Source organism: Mustela nigripes, chromosome 3 (assembly GCF_022355385.1).
Source record: "Mustela nigripes isolate SB6536 chromosome 3, MUSNIG.SB6536, whole genome shotgun sequence".
Lineage (NCBI taxonomy): Eukaryota > Metazoa > Chordata > Mammalia > Carnivora > Mustelidae > Mustela > Mustela nigripes.
In genome coordinates this window covers 127,441,767-127,454,114 of record NC_081559.1, presented here as the reverse complement: position 1 = coordinate 127,454,114, position 12,348 = coordinate 127,441,767, and the positions used below count along the sequence as shown (strand labels likewise).

The following is a 12,348-nucleotide window of genomic DNA, read 5'->3' as shown; positions in this document are numbered from 1 at the left end:
CTATTAGAATAGCTAAAATTTAAAAATCTGACAAGACCAAGTCCTGATGAGGGCACAGGACCACTGGAAGTTTCATCCATGGCCAACGGGGGTGCCAAATAATAAAGCCACGTTAGAAGACTTTCTTACGAAGTTTAATGTACTTTCACCATATGACCCAGAACTACCCCTAAGTATGGATCCATGAGAAATGAAAACACATGCCCATACAAAGGTCTGTACATGAACGTTTATAGTTTTATTCACAATTGCCCCGCATTGGAAACCATCCAATGTCCCTTCAATTAGTAGATGACTGAACAAATTCTAGTAGCCACACAAAAGAAGCTACTCGGCAATAAAAAAAAGCACACCACTGATACAACAATGTGGATGAATTTCAGAAGCACTGTGTTCTGTGAGAGAAGCAATCTCGAAGGGCTACATACCGGATGAATCCACTTATACAATATTCTGGAAATGGCCAATCTACGGAAACGAAAACAAGATCAGTAGTTGCCAGGTGTTGGGGTGAAGGGAGAAATTAAATACCAAAGAGAATAAGGGAACATTTTGGGATGATGGAAGTATTTCATATCATCTCAGTGATAGTAATCACACAACTGTATACATTTATTAAAATCCCTAGAACTGTGTGTATAAAAAAAAGGGAACCACTACTGCTTGCAAATTAAACTTCCATAAACTTAAAGCAAAAGACCAAACCAGGGGCGTTATGTTCATTCTCAAACTTTAACATGTGTCAGAATCCCCTGGAGAACTGGTCAAACACAGATAAGCAGGGAGGTGAGGGGGGCAGGGACCATGGGTAATGAGAACCAGCATTTCTTTTTTTTTTTTTTTTAAAGATTTTATTTATTTATTTGAGAGAGAGCACAAGAGCATGAGTGGGGGAGGGGGCAGAGGGAGAAGCAGACTCCACACTGAGCAGGGATTGATCCCAGGGCCCTGAGATCGTGACCTGAGCCGAAGGTAGACGCTTAACTGACTGAGCCACCCAGGCACCCCCAAGAACCAGCATTTCTACCATGTTTGCAAGAGATTCTGATACCCCTGGGTCCAGGGAGCACATTTCAGGAACCTGCTGCTCTCGTGAAAATCCCTCCATGTGAAAAGGAGGATCAGCTGGATATCCAAGCCAGCTTGGAGAACTGGTAGGTTGCTAAGAGAAAGTAGCTTTGCCACGGACAGCCCCACAAAAGCAGGGGAGGGGGATTTCCAAAAGGACATGAGGTGTTCTTTTTCCAAAGGAGGAGGAACAGAAAGTAAGTAGCCCCAAACAGCAACCCCGTAGAGATACATCAGAGTACCCCAAAGATGCACATCTGTAAGAAAGGGGTGGGGAACACCATCACATAGCTCAAGGAGATACAGACGAAGCTGTGTTCACTGGTCTGAGAAGAATGGAAGAAAGACCACATTCAAGTGGTTGCCGATTGCAGAGGAGAGATGAGGAAAGGGGGACAATAAACGTTGGCACTTCCGTCACCCGTTCCGTAAGCATGGAGCACATACGTATGTATGTGTTAAGGTGTGTGGGCAGCTTTCCATTTCTTTGTCAATAGGGGATCTACTTTAGGGAGGGAAGGAGTCGGTAAATGACAAGAGGTTGAAGATATAGGAGAGTGTGGTCACCAAGGATAGTCCTTAAGAAGGCAGGTAAGCGTGGCACCCTGAGCACAGATGGAACAAGAAGCTGAGAAGATGCACAAGACAAATAGACACAAGGAAGGAAGATGGGGGGGTTGTAAGTTTAGTGAAGGGATATTGAGTGTGTCCCCATCTGATGGCTTCCATTTGCTCTGAGGGGGTGACAACGAGTCAATCAAGGGGTACCTTAACATGTTGGGTTAATAGTTCAGTCTCCAAAGTCAGAGTCCAGACTTGCTGTGTAACATTGGACAAACTACATGCTTAACCAATGTCTATAAAATAAGAATAGTAACAGGACCTTTCTCACTGGAAAAGGGATGAGAATTGTGCCTGGGACATAGCAAATGCTCAGTGTTTGGTTGCGGCAAGTGACCAGTTCGAGGAGTGAAGAGATTATCAGAAGTAGACACTATTAACCATAGAACTTCTAATAGGCTGCGGCTATTAATGTTTAAGTCCAAAAGAAGTAGCACCCTTGTTAATTAATCCAGTCAGCCCCAGGTCCTAGTAAGTTGTAACCATCAGAGATCCTCTTCAACCTCGAAACAAGATCCTCCCTGTTTGTAAAACTCTAGGAACCCAAGTACCCATTGGAGCCAGGGCTTCAGAAGTCCTATGTTCTTCTATCAGCTGTGGGAACATGAGCATCTCGAGGCAAGGCCACTATTAAGGTCACCTCTGAAGTTTCATCAAGACCTAACAAGTTGGTGTTTCAGACTCAGAAGTGAGTCACTTGCCTACAGTTGGCACCTTCAAATGGGTCCATTGTGTAAGACGCCCGGAAGGGTAGAGGTAGCTGGACTTGGTTAGCCTGGGGAGACCAAAGGTGTCTCTATCCCCCACTCAAACCACCAGCTGTCAGCCCAAGGCCATGTGTGAGTCAAGGGCACTGTTCCATTTCATGTGATAAGTGAAAAAGAGCTTTTTTTTTTTCCTCCAAAGCATTTCTTCTTCCATTCTGTATGCCAGAGTTGGGCTCATATTTCCAACGACTTTTTTTCCCCTTGAGTTCATTGAACATGAGTTGGTAAGAGACCTGTTCCAGGTATGGGCCCCAGCTGAGTCATAGGAGAAACAGAACTGCTCTGGTACCTTCCTTCCTTTTCCAAAAAGGTGAGGCTTTTCCAAGCTTCCATTTCTCTCTCTTATGGCCTTTTACTTAGGCACTCACCCAAAAGGCAGTTACCGTATTCCATCCATTCCAGGATGCACACTTCCCTTGCATGTGAACATCTGGGAAATGGGGACGCACCTTCATTTCGGGTACTGGTTAAGCTGCTGTCTGACAGTCAGTCTCTTTGTTTTGATGAAGTATGAAGATGGCCCTTTGGGGAGTGTCTCAGCACTGGGACTTCACTTAAGTCCTTCCATAAGTCTGACCACAGCCCTGTACATTTGGTGCGATGCTCTACACTATACTTGGCAAAACACAAGGATTCGCCAGATTGAGTGACTTGCTCAAGGCCACATGGTTAGTAGATAGCCCAGTGGGATAAGGCAAAGTCTTACTGCTTCCTGAAATATTTTAGCAGGATTAGAATCATCAACCAACTACATCCATGACCATTCCAGAGGAGATGAACAAGGCTCACAAGGAGGATTTCAGCTTGAACTATATCATAATATATGGACGTAGAAAGAGAGCCATGTACAAGAGAAATTTAGGATCAGCTATGGGAAGAAGCTACCAGACTATGGTTACCTTCTCTGGGCCTCAGAGTTTTGTAAACATGGTCCCAGCAACAACAGGGGCCACAGCTTTTTGAAGACCTGCCTGTAATGGGATCTGGGCCAAGCAATCCACCACATGGTCTTATTTATTTCTCACAACAGCCCCCCAAAGTGGACCTTGTCCTCTACTAGAAACTATTGCTTAGTCAGACAAGATTACAGATCTAGCAACTCTCAGAGCTGGAATGCACCTCTGCCTGGTAGGCTCCAGGAAGCACTTACCCCTGTGTGATTCAGTCCCATCCACCAAAGGAAGTGGGTAGACCAGCTGACCTCTGAAGTCCTGTCCCTAAGAGGTAATGGTTCTGCTTTTACAAATAAGTACACAGTGGCACTCAGTGAGCACGCTCTATGGTGACACCTTCAAAAGTGATCTGGGGGCTCGTGGTTCCTCAAAAAGTTAAACACAGAATGACCATATGATCCAGCCATTCCGACCTAAGAACTGAAAGCAGGACCTCGAACAAACGTTTGTACATGAGGGTTATAGCAGTGTCATTCACAACAGCCGAAAAGGCGGAAACAAATCAAATGTCCATCGACAGAGAAACGGATAAACAAAACATGGCACATACATAAAATGGAATAGCCTTCCTCCTTAAAAAGGAATGAGATCCTGACCTATGTCATGAGGTAGAAAAATCTTGAAGACATCATGTTAAATGAAATAAGCCAGCTACAAAGGGACAAATACGAGAGGATTCCACCTTTGGGAGGCACCTGCAGTAGTCAAATTCAAAAACACAGAAAGCAAAATAGAGATTTACCAGGGACTGGAGGGAGGAGAAAATGGGGACTTCTGGTTCACAGGGACCCACCTTCTGGTCGGGATGATGGGAAAATTCTGGACTTCTGGTTCACAGGGACCCACCTCTGGTCAGGATGATGGGAAAATTCTGGACTTCTGGTTCACAGGGACCCACCTTCTGGTCGGGATGATGGGAAAATTCTGGAGATGGATGGGGGTGATGGTTGCCCAACACTGTGAATGCATGTAATTCCTCTGGACCGTACACTTTTAAATGGTTAAGATGGCAAGTTTTATGTACTGTATACTTTATCACGATTTTTAAATCACCCCAGAAAATATTCAGGATTCATTAATCACACTACCTCCAATCAAGAACAGGAAGTCTTTTCCATCCCGAGGCGGGATGGAAATGAGGAATCATGTTCCCAGAGTACGTCATGCAGGACCAGGTGAGGGTGGGGGGGTGGGGGCAGTTGTGGGTTCTGGGAAGAGGAAAGATGGGAAAGGCAACGGATGTGAGTTCTGCTAGACAATCCCGGGCACAGTCCCAGAGTCTATCAGAGCAGATGGCAAGCTTGGTCATGACAACAAGGAATGGGCGGAGGGATTCCATGTCATTGAGAAATAACCCATCTATCTGAGGACTCTGGGGAATTCCTTGAAAAACAAAACACACTAGCCTCTTCACGTAGCAAACAATACCATATCCTTCCTCATACCTGTAAATAAACAGCCACACATCGGTGCGTCCTCATTTTCATGGCAATGGGGAGATAGTCGACCTAGGAAGTCACTGCTTGGCCTTCAGGAGACGCTCAAGTATCCAGAATGTTTGCTCACGTCAGGCCGAGTGTCTGGATTATAGGGTGTTTTGCTGCCAGTGATAAATGTGTGCTGACGTGTGGTTCCTGCCTTTCAGGAAGGGCTTCTCATGTGGCTCTGAGGGGCTCTGTCTCCTGTCTCCCACGCTGTGAGGCTGAGGCACCAGCTCCCAGCCTACTGGGAGCCCCGCCTGCCTCCTGTTGAAACAAGCAGCACCCGGATGGGATGCGTTCATGCTGTTTTTACAGAGAAAGGAATCAAGTCCTCTGTTCAGAAGAATCAGGAAGGATTCGAGTACTCAGCCTGTCTCTGCTTTTGTTTGTGTGGGTGTTGTGGGTGGAGATGAGAAGGGAGATGAGGCCGTGCATGTCTCATCTAGGTATCGTGGGGGTTGCGGAAGAGTCTGCACTGGTTTCAAGATTTATCAGAAAAACAAACAAAGGAAAGTATTCTCCGAAAATGTAGCAAAAGTCCCAACTCAGGACCAGAGGATGAGCACACAAAGACCTCCAGTCCATTTCCGCCAGCCTGTGTAAATCTAAGAACCAATAGAGCTCAGTCCGTGCAGTCAAACTTTCTCTGCCCAGTGGGGCACACTGGAGTCTGGGGACAGGGGTGGGGGGTGTCAAGCCGTAGGGGTGGCCCCTCCCTCCATCTTATGTCTCAGCTCCCTTCCTCCCAAGTGAAGAGGCCAGAATAGGCTGCTTCCAAGGGCAAGATAGGCGCAATGTCTCTATTCATTTTGTATTTCTAATTTTTAACAATAAAGGCAATATAACAGCTATAAAATTCATGAAATGGAAACAAATCTAGTCTTCTCAAATGCCCTGTCCTAACATAAGCAACTTGGTTTGATATTTCAGTGTGTTTTTGTGCTTTTTTGTTGTTGTTGTTGTTGTGTGTGGTTTTTTTTTAAGATTTTATTTATTTATTTGACAGACAGAGATCACAAGTAGGCAGAGAGGCAGGCAAAGAGAGGGAGAGGGAAGCAGGTTCCCTGCAGAGCAGAAAGCCCAATGCGGGGCTCGATCCCAGGACCCTGGGATCATGACCTGAGCCGAAGGCAGAGGCTTTAACCTACTGAGCTACCCAGGTGCCCCGATATTACAGTGTTTTAAATCTTGCGGCATAACTGGTTCTGAAAGTCACACGTGTTTCATAGGTTTTTTCAGAGGAAAAACAAATCTTATTAATTCATTTGATTATTGTTGTTGTTGTTTTTTAGAGCTAAAACCCTTACACTTTTTAGACTCCAGAAACCCGTTGGATGCCACAATGACTCTTTGGTGGGTGTCATGGCTAAATTGTGCCCCCCACCCAATTCATATGCTGAAGAGTTAGCTCCCAATACGCAGAAAGTGACTGTATTTGAGGTAGGTTTTTCTAAAGAGGTGACTAAGTTACAGTGAGGTCATTAGGTGGGAACCTAAGATGACTGGTATTTTCATTAAAAAAAGGGATTAGGACACACAGGGGAAAGACCAGCCGCAAGCCGAAGAAAGGGGTCTCAGGAAGAACCCGAGTCTCAGAAGGCTGGCTTCCAGAACTGTGAGGAAGTAAATGTCTGCTGTTCGAGTCCCCATTCTGTGCTCCTTCACTATAGCCGCCCCAACAACGTAATGCAATGAGACACGATTCTCTTTCTTGGTAAAATGTACTGATCACACTAAAGGGCCACTGAGGACCCGGCCCTCCATATGGTAATACCCAGGAGAACATCTACCCACCTACACACACACACACACACACACACACACACACACACACACACACGGCATGTGCTGTTTTAATGGCCACGAGTTTATTAAATTGTAACATATTGTAACATGAGTATGTTTTGCAACATTTTTTTTTTTTTGATCCTGTAACAGAACAGGGTTTTGCAAAGTAACCACATCCTCTCCCTCAGCCGCTTCTCCCTTCCTGCCAAGCCAGCTACCCTCACATCATTGCTTTGAGAGAGAGCCCAGGACCAGGGGTTGGCTGGAGTACCTCCCTCCAAACCCGCCTGCCTCTTGAATTCTTTCTGAGAAGTGCTGGTTAACTGTCTATCAGCTTTCTTAAAAAGGAGATGAGAAACGTCCCCTCACACACTGCACGTGCCCGGGGTTTCTTCAGAGCAGTTGTAGGCATGAAGCAACGTCTGGGGACCAGGCCTTTGATGGCTCATTTCTACAGCTTGAACCTGATAAAGCCTCCCGGGACTTGCCAGCAGCCACTGAAGTGGCCCCGTGACGTGGGGAGGTTGGCTTCCCAGCAGTGCTATTGTTTGATTTGGGATTTAAAGCCCCAGCTTCCTGGGTCCAGACCCAGCCATGAGGGTGAGGGCATAGGGAGTGGCAGCTATGCAGAGACCCCTTTATGTTGTGACCAATCCAGCTTTAAACAACAAAGAGAATGGAGAGTCGGGCTGCTCCATTTCAGGGGAGCAGGGCACTGCGTCCCTTAGTGTTGAGCCAGTATAACCAGAAACCACCAAGAGTTGAAAAGGTAGATAATGCACTCGTTCCACTTTCCCTACAAGGCTCTCGAGAGAGAGTGGTGACTAAAAGGGACATGGCCATCTCTAGACCAAAGGGCAGCCCAGCCCCCAGGATGATCACACAGGGGTGGGAAGTACGAAGGAGCGCTCGACACAAAGACATCCTGAGAAGCACCTACCACGTGCAGAACAGAGTGGGGCCTGGACACCCTTGTGGATTCCTGTTCATGAAACAGCCAGGAAAACAGGGCCTGGGACAACTGGTAAAAGGCTTGGGTGACTTCAGTGAGTGTCACAACCTCCTTTCAACTCTCCCCTCAGCCAGACAATTCCTCCTTTTTCTCATGGGGAACTCTCTCATGACCGCTGTCCCCTTCTCTCATTAAAGATCAGCCTCTGCATTATCACTTCCTTGGCATGGTCACGGGAGGCCACAAAAATGTAAGGGAGAGAGTGACACCTGCCTAGCCCCGCCCCTGGGTGCTTCCTCCAAGCTCCACTGTGACATTTTTTTTTTTTTTTTGCAGGGACTGGCCTTTAGGGAGGGACTAGCCAAGCTTCCTTGAGGCCCACCTCCAGGCCAGGGCTGACCCAAGGTGACAGGTAACAAGGACAACAGTTGCCAAAGCCATCAGAAGGGCTCCACCTTCACACTGGTTCACAGTAAATTTTAAGGACAGCAAATCTCAAAGACATTGACAAGACCAAGGCCAGAGGCTCTGTCTCTGCAGGCACTCCTGCCACAGATATCATCCCACTCACTGCTCCCGAGTCCATGAACTATTCAGACCCCCATTCTGCAGATGAAGGCATGTAGTTTGGTTTGGTTTGGTTTGGTTTTGTCCTTTCAGAAGAAGGCATCTGGAGTCCCAGGGTTGAATCCAGCAACACAAGCTATCAAAAGACAAACTCAGCGCTGGGACTCAAACCTGCTGATCCCAAACCCTGCCCCAGCACCCTATACCCTGGTACCAGTGGGAAAAGTGCTTACATCTACCAGCAACATGGGAGCTGGACAGCCAGGCAAAATCAGAGGCAGTAAGGACCCAGAGGGGAGCAAACACATGCTGTTTGCATTTTCTTTCTGGAAGGCTAGAAAAGCAAAAGCAAGTTGAAGGGCCCAGGAGAGAACAGAAAAGTGACAGCTGATTCCAGGCGGACAAAAGAAGAAAAAACATAGGAAGATGAGGCCCAGTGAAAATAGGAACAGAGCTCTTGGGTGGGGGAGCCTACTCCGTCCCCAGGGCTTTCTTCAGCAGCAGATGGAGAAAGGAAAATTTCATACAGCCTCTTCGAGGGTCAGGAAGAGAGAAAAGAGAACAAGCAACCTATAAGAGAGAGAACTTTGGGGATGGGACTGCAGGGGGTTGGGGTGAGAAAGTTGGGGGGGTTCAAAGGGGGGGGCTTCTCCTGGAGGGGCCTAAAAGGGTTGAGTGAAAGCTAGTGCCACCCTCCATTTAGGTTCAAAGCTCAGTCCTAGGGGAAGGTGCCTTATTAGGAAAACACTAGAGGATCAAGGACGGTCATGGTACTACAGGACAAGACAGGATACTAACCCAGAAGCTGAGAGTTGGAGACTTGGCTCCCCCAAACCAGGCCAACGTGCTGGAAAAACCAAGCAAGGTTAAGGGAACCTGACAAGTTTCACTGGTGACAAACTCTTGAAAGGTCCTCTCAGAACCAAAGGCGAGTGAACTTCTTGGAAGCATATAAAGGCTTTTCCAGCACCTCTCACAGCTTTCAGTTCCCTTGGCTTAAATAATTACTGAATTAAAAATCATCCATACAGGTGAAATGACATGTCTGGGATTTGCCTTAAAAGTCTCAGGCAAACCAAAACGTTGGGAGAAGGAACAGGGGGGGAAAAAAAAGCAGAGAAAAACGAAATGTCCCAAGGCTTGAAGCTGGGCTGGAGAGGTAAGGAAATTTATACCAGCGGGCCTCATAGTGTCCTTTCCTGACGGGGCAGCATCACCTGGGGCCTATCAACCGTTGCCAATTCTCAGGCTGGAGCAGGAGACCCCAGATCTACTAAATAAAAAACTCTGGGGGGTGAGGCGTTGCCACCTGTGTTTTAACAGCTCCCCCATCCCCTCACCGCCTCCCCCCACCAGGATTCCGCTCTGTGATTCGGATGCTTGCTTATATTTGAGACACACTACATTAAACCATTTTCTCTCCAAAGGTGTTTGTGTGATTTCCATAATAAAGGGTTTTTTAAAAATCCCTGTGGGCATTTTTGTTGTCGAGTTGTTTATTTCTTACATCACTTGTCTTCAATTGCTATTTAACCATTGTTTTGATCTTTTCCTGGAGCCAGAACAAAAAGCCAGGAAGCAGATGCGACTGCGACTCTCTCCCTCTCTCACCGGGCCGCAACTCATAAACGTGAACTTCCCGTGAAAGGCGCACAAGCGGCGTGCACACCACTCACACCCGAACGACGGTGTCAGCCCGGCGGCCCCGGGAACGGCCCCCGCGGCAGGTGCAGGGCGCACTTCGGAGAGGCCTTCCCCGAGATTCCACACCATGCGCTCCGCGCCAGCCTGCCCCCCGAGGGTCCCAACCCCACCGCAAGGCCACCCGACGAGCAGGCTCTCTCTCGAGTAACGTCCGCACCCCCTGGGGGTGACTGACCCAAAACTGAAGCTCGCAAGATGTGGGTCCCCTGGACCTTCTCCGTCCTCCCTTTCAGAGAGGCTCCTTAGAAAGCAGCCGGGGAAGGGGATGAGGCCAGGTCAAGGGGGACGGGGGGGACGTCCAGCAGCGTCGCCTCCCCCTCGCTGGTCGGGCTCGTGTGTACAAGCGCGAGGCTCGGGAGGTCTAGGCGGCTGCAGGAGAGGAAGGGTTAAGAAGCCAGTGGCCCCCCCTCCCCACCTCCCCGCGCGCCAGGCTCCCCCCCCCCACCTCGCCCCTCCCCATCAGTGCTGTAAAACAATCCCTTTGTTTCCTCTTTAAGACGTTAGCCTCAGGGGCCATTATAGGAAAGAAAGGTAGCCAGGCTCTTTTATCTGCAAGAATCCATTAAGCGTGGCCTCGGTGCCGCGGCCGCTCGTTTACGTGCTGCCTCACGAGGGGACCCTTGGGGACCCCTCCCAAGCGCGGACCCAGACGCACCTGTACCCCATCTCACCACCCACCCCTAGGGAACTGGAATTTGGGGTGAGGGGGAGGAGGCAGGGAGAGTAAGTAGCCCCCATCCAAACAAGAATTAGAAGGGCGTCGTGGAGCTCCGGCGTTTGCGGGGGAGGGGGGGGGCGGAATGGATCTCCAAAGTACCCCGGCAGAGAGAAATAAACTTTCGACGGCTCCATGGCAAATGACCCTCGCCTCGCCCTCTGCTACTCTCCACGCGGGGCCCCGCACACTACCCCTCCCCCGACGGTCTCGGGGCTGCCCCAGGAAGCCGACGCGGGAGGCAACGCGCGCAGCGGCGCCTCTGGGGCGCGGGAAGAAGCGCACGTGGGTCCCTGTGTCCGCGCTTCTGTCTACCCCAGGGTGCTCGTGGACGCGTCTGCCTACGTCGCAGGGTGACCGGCGCCCAGCCCGCAGATGTTTCCTCCAGCGCGCGCTGAGCTGCGGCCCTGCGGGACGGCGCGAGTTTTTCCACTGGGGACTGGAAGAGGACCCTTTACCTTTCTTAGGAATCTGTGACGCAAAATGCCGGCCGGAAAGCCCCGGAGAAGGCCCTAGAGGTTTCATATGGCTCCTCATAAAGTAATCTAGCACCGATTAATTATTTATATCCTACCCTGGAGAAGCAGTTGCCCCAATGCCCACTTGGCCAGTGCGCTCGGTTACCGGGTCTCCGGTCAAAACAAGGAAAGAAACGCCGACAGGCCCAAAGCACCAGCGCCCAGAGAGAGAGTGGCTTTGAATTCTGGTCTTGGGGGACAGAGGCAAAAGGAGGAAAGGCAGCGGCAGCAGGGCAGCCGCGGCGGGGCGGCGGGAGCCAGGCAGGGCCCTGGAAGTGTGGTACTTTACTGGAGCTTAGGGGGAGGGATATTCCTTTTTGGAAATTGCCAGCAATTAGATTGTTCAGAGGACCACAGGTGGCGGGAATGCCACAAAACAAAACAAAACTCTTTAAATTCTCAGTTGTATCCAGGCCAAAAACAGAATATCAAGTCTGCCGGTCTCCAGCTTGAAATCTCTGTGGAATGACCTTCTTTGGATCTTCTCCTGCTCTTTCCCCATGAATATAAATATTTTCTCCACTTACCATATGTTACCCACGCACTTCCACAGACCCCACAGCCACTGCCCCGCTGGGCTGCTTGCAAAAGGAAAATCTGCCCTCCTCTCAACTGGGAGGGCAGGGGGAGGAGGGAGCAGTGTTGTTGAAGGGACAATGTCACTTTCCTCTTCGTCAAGATTCTTTGTCAATTGCTGGGGAAATAATTGACCTCAAGCTACTTCAGTCACAACCAATAGAAAAATGGAATGGTGATGTGTCCAGCTGTTAAGGGAAGGCAGGCACGCAGGCTGGGAAACCAAGGTGGCAGGGAATAGAGCTGACATGAAAAATATGGAAGACTTCATTTGGGAATTCTTGGGAAACAGAGGAATTTCACTAAAAAATAGAGCAAACAAACAAAAACTAGCATTCTGTTCATTTGCCGCACCTTCAAGTTTACGGTCCTTAATTTATGCCTTTGGATGGCTTAAAAGGAAAATCCAGCACAGAAGCTCTTTAATGCAGCTGAATCTTTTCGGTTCTCTGACCCTTTCCTTAACTTACACAATGGCACTCCCCCCCCCCCCCCAACCAACCCCCACTCAATCCGCCGCCAGGAAGGCTCAGTTGTGTCTGATTCAGGGGCCCAGGGAAGGATTTGAGAGTTTAGTGAGTATTGTTTGGGGGTTTTTTGTTTGTAAGCAGTGGGAGAAAGTACAGGAGGGAAAGGGG

At 49.0% G+C, this 12,348-nt stretch overlaps 1 long non-coding RNA gene across 1 annotated transcript; it reads right to left on the bottom strand.

Moving 5' to 3' along the window:
* Window positions 1–230: 230 nt before the first annotated feature.
* Window positions 231–5,176, bottom strand: LOC132013121 (uncharacterized). The gene is made up of 3 exons (XR_009402882.1): window positions 4,855–5,176; window positions 4,203–4,333; window positions 231–468 (listed from the first exon to the last, which is right to left on the bottom strand). It is a non-coding gene; the product is annotated as an uncharacterized LOC132013121 (long non-coding RNA).
* Window positions 5,177–12,348: the final 7,172 nt, after the last annotated feature.